Source organism: Rhinatrema bivittatum, chromosome 13 (genome assembly GCF_901001135.1).
Source record: "Rhinatrema bivittatum chromosome 13, aRhiBiv1.1, whole genome shotgun sequence".
Classification (NCBI taxonomy): domain Eukaryota; kingdom Metazoa; phylum Chordata; class Amphibia; order Gymnophiona; family Rhinatrematidae; genus Rhinatrema; species Rhinatrema bivittatum.
This window is the reverse complement of record NC_042627.1, coordinates 4,401,882-4,408,076: the sequence shown is the minus strand read 5'-3', so window position 1 is coordinate 4,408,076 and position 6,195 is coordinate 4,401,882.

Genomic DNA, 6,195 nt, shown 5'->3' with positions numbered 1-6,195 from the left:
TTTTGCTGCCCCCCTCCCCCCAAATTCTGGCGCTGTGGGCGACCGCCTAGTTTTCCTAATGGAATCGCTAGCCCCGGACATCATGGATACAAGCAGCCAATGGGTGACGGGGACCCCTGGCTGAGGCAAGGTGCAGCACTGTGACCTCATCCCGCAGCCCTGGTTACCGGGGAGCCCGGCCAGCAGCTCCCGCCACCACTGCTCGCTGTTTGCATCTCCCTCCCGGCGTAGCCTTCGGCATTTCTTGCCGTGTGCTTGGCGTTCGACTTTGGTGTTTGTTACTTGGCTGCGCGTTTAGCTGTGAGCTTCATGTTTGACCTTGGTGTTTGGCCGTGCGCGTGGGGCTCAGTTTTCAAAAGGTTTGAGCGGCTGACTGTGGAAGTTAGCCGCTTAAATCTCTGCTTTTCAAAGTTTCCACCCACTGACCGGTACATTTTCCTAATGTAGCAAGGCGGGCAGATTTAGGCAGGCAAAAAAGGACAGTATAAGGGGCCAGCCTGTGCCGAAGGCCGATTAGTGCGGATTTTCAGCAATAACCGGCTTAGCGGTTTCAACTCTTAACTGCAATACTCAGCTAAAATTACCTGCTCAGCGGGTCTTTGAAAATTGACCCATACAGCTCAGGCTTTGGGGTTTCCATTTGACCTCGGCCTTTGACTGTGGTTGGCCAATTCTGGAGCTTTGGTTCTGGGCATCTTCTTCTTCTGAGACACCATGGGGAGCTGCCTGTCTCTTAAATGCTGCACTTCCTGGACCGCCTGGACCTGTCCTTGCTGCTGTTGCAAATGGAAGAAAGGGTAAGGAGCAGGGTGGCCATCCTGGCTTTCATTTATTCTGGATGATGATTAGGGCTAAGCCACAGCTTGGGTTTCTCTTCTCTTCTTTGAGTCGAGCTTGGCTCGGATTGAAATGCGGCTCAGTGCAGATATTTTAAATAAGTCATATAAGCTGGGGGGGAGTATTAAGAGGGAAGGAAGAGAAAGATTTCTTGCGATTAAACAGCCCTCCCACCCAGCCCAGGCAAGAATCTAACCTGAGGTCTCGAGGAGAGAACATTATTGAGGAGTACGGCACTAGAAAGAAGGTGCAAGTTTATGTTACTTCACGCTTATTGTATTTTCACTCGCTCGATTGCTTTGGACATTATCCTTAAAAGTGTATTTTCCTAAATCCTTGCACCTATTTTCTCTGCAGAAACAGAAATCTGGAAGAGGAAGCGGTTGCCATCAGTGTGGGTGAGTGGTTCCCTGGAAAGGATCTCTTACAAAAGCTCCAGGAGCCTGAGGGTAAGTGATTCCAATCTAATTATTCTTTCATTCATTTTCATTTAGTAGAAACTTTTCCCGAAGGCCCACTACAAACAAATTAGAAACATCAAATACAAAGCAACAAAAAATACATAATAAAAATCACAAAAAAAATAAATATATGAAAATATATAAACATAGAAAGCCATGTAACAATAAAAACTATAAAAACATTTAGAAACTTCAAAATCATCATGTACTCATCATTAATGTTGTCTGGTCTGTTAATCTTCCACACTCCAGCAAACCTGCTGATTGGCTGACAAGGTTGGGAACACAGCAACTATGATTTCCTCCAAGTTGATTCTCTAAAAGGAATGCAGTTGCATTTCCTTTTCCAGAGGCTGTTCTGAAGGAGACTTTGTCAATGCATTAGCGCCTCCTTCTCTGCTCTGAATCCCTTGCAAGTGAATTCAGTATACGCCATGAGGACCGCCCCTTGTAATTCTGAGAGCCGCTAAAGTCAGCAAAGGATTTAAAAATTACTTTCTCCCCCTCCCCCCCCCCCCCCCCCCCCAAGAAAGAACCCAGAGATGTTGGGGTGGGAATGTGCATGGCTGCCCAGATCTGTGCATGGCCCCTCTGTTCCACCTTGCATGAGATATCATCAGAATCCTTTACTGACACCAGAGAATCTTTAAAGAAGGGGATGGATCACTCAGGTATTGCAAGAGCACTGGGATTGTCAAGTGAGAGCCCACTGAAAGTGGAGAAAGCCATGGGACTGGACAAGATGCATTCTTGGCTATTAAGGAGTGGAGGAGCAGCCTTAGTGGTTAAGAGCAGCAGCCTATGACCTAGGGAAACCAGCGTTCGAATCCCACTGCCAAGCATTGTGACCTTGGGCAAGTCCCTTTTACCCTCTGTTCCTTTGGGTATGAGCTTGGGGGTGAATTTTAAAAGAGCTGCTCGTGTTAAAAGGCGCGAGTGTGGGCTCATCACTAGCAGCTCACGTTTTAAAATGCCCCGGTTACGCGTTTATGCGTGTGCACAAGCAACCCAACGCGTGTAAAAAAAAAAAAAAAAGGGGGGCGGAGTTAGGGCATGTCGGGGGCGTTCCAGGGCAGGGCGGACATGTACACTCATAAATACAGATTTTAAATCCCATACCCACAGTCTGCACTGGGCTAAGTCACGTCTGCTTTTCAAGAGGTGAAGAAAACTCGTTTTAGGCCTAAAGACTGGATGAGGGATTTGTGTAAACTGGGGGAGTGCAGGCTGAAGAACCAGGGTCTCGAAGACTGGGATAGACTGGGCATACTGGTGGACTAATTGATCAAACTGGCTATTTCCTTCACGCTGCACAGTTTAGCTGTGTGAGTTAAACCTGACAAATTCTTAAGGCAGGTACGCGAATAACGTTTGCTCATGTAATCATTTAAAATTAGGAGTGCCATACATGCACTAGGTGTATTTTAAATCATAGGCATGCACTTGCACTCACGATTTAAAATTACTGCGTATGTGCACTCGTGCGCTCGTTTTAACGTTACCGTCTTACTGAGAGATGCATCAAGCTGCGATAGTGCTCTGACATGCGTTAAACAGCATATATCATGTGACGTACAAGATATTATGCATGTCCCCACCCAGGTTCCCTCCCTCATTAAAATGATTTGCATGTACAAATAATGCAAATGTATGCAAAGAAGGTCGTTAATAGGCAATGTGATGCAAATATTGTATCGCAGCCCAACTGAGAAAGTGATTAGCTGTGATAAAATAACACTTTTTTGAAAAGCAGTAAATGTGGCGTGGGAGTCCTGGGACCCTAACACGGGTCCCGAGGCTCCAGCATCACATTTAAAGGGCCAGGGGGGGAAAACAAAAAATGCCGCAACAAAAAAAAAGATTGTGCAGGGGGGTCAGGGCTGACACTTGGCTCAACCCAGGCCTCCACTCGAGACAGCCCAGACTCCTCCATGTAAAAAAAAAAAAAAAAGATAGTAAAAATCACGTGCTGAACGCCCCCATTCAAAGTTTCACATAAAAATCATTGGAGGTTCAGGAGTCCCCACCCCCATCCCAATAAAAGCCTCAACTCTTCTGGGTATAGGGTCCCCACCCAGGAATCCCCCTCTCCCCCCCACCCCCAAAGGTGTGAAGGTAAAGCATTGGTGATTCAGGGCCACCTCCTGACTCCCCTCCCGCACCTCCAAACCTTAAAAGGAAGAATCTGGTCCCTGGTTGGGGCCGGAGCGCCCCTCAGCACCCCGTCCGATCAATGCCATTTTTCAAAATGGCGTCAGCCCAATCTTGCGCCAACCATGTGACTGGAGCAAGGTCAGGGATAAGACCTTGGGATTTGAGAGAGGCAGACGTTGTGGGTAGTTGGAAGGTAGTTGGAAATTGCAGGCCTGTTAATCTGGCCTTGGTGGTGGGAAAATTAGTGGAGACTCTTCTGAAGGAAGAATAGGGAAGCATCAGGATCCAAAGCAGCATGGGGTTAAGTAGAGGAAGAGCATGTCGGATGAATCTGATTGATTTCTTCAATTGGCTGACTAGAGAATTGCATCATGGGGTAGGTTCTGGATGTGGTGTACTTGATGCTGTCTCACATAAGAGGCCCATAAATAAACTGAGCATTTTAGGAATGGGCACAAAGGTGGTGCATTGCATTAGAAACTGGTTGAGGGATAGATGAGAGACCATGGTGGTAAATGTCATTCACTCTGAAGACAGGAAGTGGTTCTGTTCGATATCTTTGTGCATGAGATGGCAGATGACTTAGGAGGAAAGTTTGTCTTTTTGTGGATGATGATAACATCTGCAATGTAGTGGACATGCCCGAGGGAGTAGATGGAATAAGAAATGATTTAAGAAAGTTTGACAAGTGGTCAACTGTTTGGCATCTAAGTTTTAATATATCAAATGTAGAGTTATGTACTTTGGGTGCAGAAATCGACGGGCATACACTGCATGATCCTGGATGAGAGACTGTTGTCCATGAAGCAGTAAAGAGACTTCGTGGGGACTGTATCCAATGATTTTAAGGTACAGAAACAGTGTAACAAGGTGATGGTCAGAGCCGGAGGAATAATAGGGTGCAAGACTAGTAGAAAAGAGGAGGTGATTATGCCTTTAGACAGGCTGTTAGTGAGAACTCACCTGGAGTATTGTGTTCAGTTTTAGAAGTCATTCTCACAAAAGGATAGAGATCAGTGATGGCAAACTCCAGTCCTTAAGTGCCACAAACAGGCCAGGTTTTCAGGAAATCCCCAATGAATATGCATGAGATAGATATGCATACAATGGAGGCAGTGCATGCAAATCTTTCTCATGCATAATTATTCATTGTAGATATCCTGAAAACCTGGCCTATTTGTGGCACTCGAAGACTGGAGTTTGCCATCACTGATATAGACAGTGGAGGAAGTTCAGAGAAGGGCCATCAAAATAGTACGAGGTCTTCATCAGACGACCTGTAAGATAAGATCTAGAAATCTAAAGAACTACTCTACAGTAGTGGTAGGTAAGTAACTCCGATTCTCAAGAGCCACAATCAGGTAGAGTTTTCAGTATATCCAAAATTAATATGCATTAGAGCGATTTGCATGTACTGCCCCATTGTGGATCAATCTTGTAATATAACACACAGGCAAATATAAATAATGGGAACCACTAAACTTTATAGAAAAAAAAATTTTTTTTTTGAGACATCATAGGTAACAGTGTTTGTTAACCACCCAAATAGTGTTCCGCTCACAAATTTTTAATCATAGGTCTCTTTAGATTTTTTTACATTTTTTATGCATATAAAATAATTTCTAGAATGAATAACACTTATCTGTGTGCATAGTTGTTGAATGAATTTTTTTTGTCCAGAATGCCAACCCAACACAAGTCACGTTTTGTTGCTTCATCAGGAACTGTGTTTGACCAACGGTTAAATCAATATTGCACTAAAATAAAAAACAAAACCATTTCAAAACTCCCAAACTGCAGGTTATTCATAAACATATTCTCTTATTAAGGAGTCTCACATCTCAGTACACATCAGCATCTTGAATCCAAACTCCTCACATATAGCACTGTAAAGGGACATCCTTACCACACGGTCTTTTAATATTTGGACATCCTATAAGTAACCAAGCTTGCAATATAGATAGCAATAACTTGAATGAATTGATGGGCCATTTGGTCTGTGTCTGCCATCATCTATTATGTTACTGTGTTAATTACATTTTTAAATAGAAATTAATATACTTCAAAGCTCAGTCGCACTCCCAAATAACCAAATAGTATGCTTTGAAAGAACTTTATCACACATTTTCAAACTGAAATATAATATTTCAATTTAGGTGTGTGATTGAGCTTTGAAGTATAAATTTTCTAAGCTCAGTCACGCTCCCCTCAGCAAGCAAAATAGTTTAGCAATATAGGCCGACCTCCATTTTTATCCACTGCAAAGTCCTGTTTTCATCAGCTTTTGCTTCAGAAGCAGCTTCCCCAAGACGTACGTCCAGAAATCTGGCACATCCTAGGGTTTGACATGCATATCTGTCCCTATAAGGTTCTGTTTATGTTTCTGCATTAATCTTTCTGATTTGTACCCCCTTTCCTGTCATACAGACTTCTTCACGATCCACCTGGACCTGGATTCACGTGCAGAACAGCAGGATAACCCTAGTCCAACGCGGGAAGAAAAGTCACCAGCATTCAGGTAGAGACCTTAGTGCAGGTTTCAAGGCTCCCCAGTCGTCGTCAATATTCAGGATGACATGGAGAAAAAGGAAGCGCCCTCCTGTAGATACAACATTAATCTTTACACAGGGATAGGTCTTGCACAGGTCTGAGAAAAGGGACTCGGATCAGTAACTTCTTCTATTGCCCAAGCCACACCAGTACTAGGGGAGAACTAATGAACTATCTCATCACCAACAGCCAT